Source organism: Corapipo altera, unplaced genomic scaffold, assembly GCF_003945725.1.
Source record: "Corapipo altera isolate COAL_440 unplaced genomic scaffold, ASM394572v1 55567, whole genome shotgun sequence".
Lineage (NCBI taxonomy): Eukaryota > Metazoa > Chordata > Aves > Passeriformes > Pipridae > Corapipo > Corapipo altera.
The window spans coordinates 868-1811 of NW_020890061.1; the positions used below are offsets into that span (position 1 = coordinate 868).

The 944-nt window shown below is 65.3% G+C and overlaps 1 long non-coding RNA gene across 1 annotated transcript; it reads right to left on the bottom strand.

The window, feature by feature from the left end:
- Positions 1-52: 52 nt before the first annotated feature.
- LOC113942343 lies at positions 53-920 on the bottom strand. Its single transcript, XR_003525897.1, has 3 exons — positions 820-920; positions 633-718; positions 53-146 (listed from the first exon to the last, which is right to left on the bottom strand). It is a non-coding gene; the product is annotated as an uncharacterized LOC113942343 (long non-coding RNA).
- Between the last annotated feature and the right edge of the window lie 24 nt (positions 921-944).

Consider the following 944-nt stretch of genomic DNA (forward strand, 5'->3'; position numbering starts at 1 on the left):
GGTCAGGCGTGGCCTTGCTGTGCCCCCCAGTCCCTCTGTCCCCCCCCTGACCCTACATGGAGCCGATGAAGGCCACGTCGAACCAGAAGGCCAGGCCGTGCACGAGCCCCGAGTGCAGCATGTGGAACTTGAAGGGGATTTCTATCCTGGGGTGGGGGGAGAAAAGGGAAAGGTGAGACCCCCCCAAGGGGTTGGGAAAGGGATTGGAATCACATTCCCAAAGGGGCAGGGGAAGGGACTGGAATCACATTCCCAAAGGGGCAGGGGAAGGGACTGGAATCACATTCCCAGTGGAGCAGGGGAAGGGGCTGGAATCACATTCCCAGTGGAGCAGGGGAAGGGGCTGGAATCACATTCCCAAAGGGGCAGGGGCAGGGACTGAAATCCCATTCCCAGAGGGGCAGGGGAAGGGGTTGGAATCCCATTCCCAGAGGGGCAGGGACTGGAATCCCATTCCCGAGGGGGCAGGGGAAGGGGCTGGATTCCCATTCCCAGTGGGGTAGTGGAAGGGGCTGGCCCTGTCCCACCCCCTTGGGGCAGAGTTTGGTGCCCGAGGGACCCCGGGGGGGGCTCAGCCCGGGGGGGGGTTTCACCCCGAGGCCCCCCCAGGACCCCCCCCAGGTCTCCCCCACCTGTGCAAGTCGCCCTCCTTGGCTTCCAAGAAGTTCACGGTGTACTTGACGGATTTGGCCATGAGGATCCGGATGTCAAAGGTGTCCTGGGATTGGGGGGGGAGACACAGGGGGGTCAGTTCTCTCTCTGGGACCCTCCTGGCCCCCCCAAAAAGCTCCTTTACCCCCCCCCGGGGGGGTCACTCACCACCACGGGCTGCCTGAAGTACTCGTCCACGGCGGCCCCGCGCAGCGCAGACAGGTCCACGCCGTGGAAGGACGGCTGGTACCTGGGGGTGGGGGGCACAGGGGGGGCTGGAGGGGCTGGGGGGG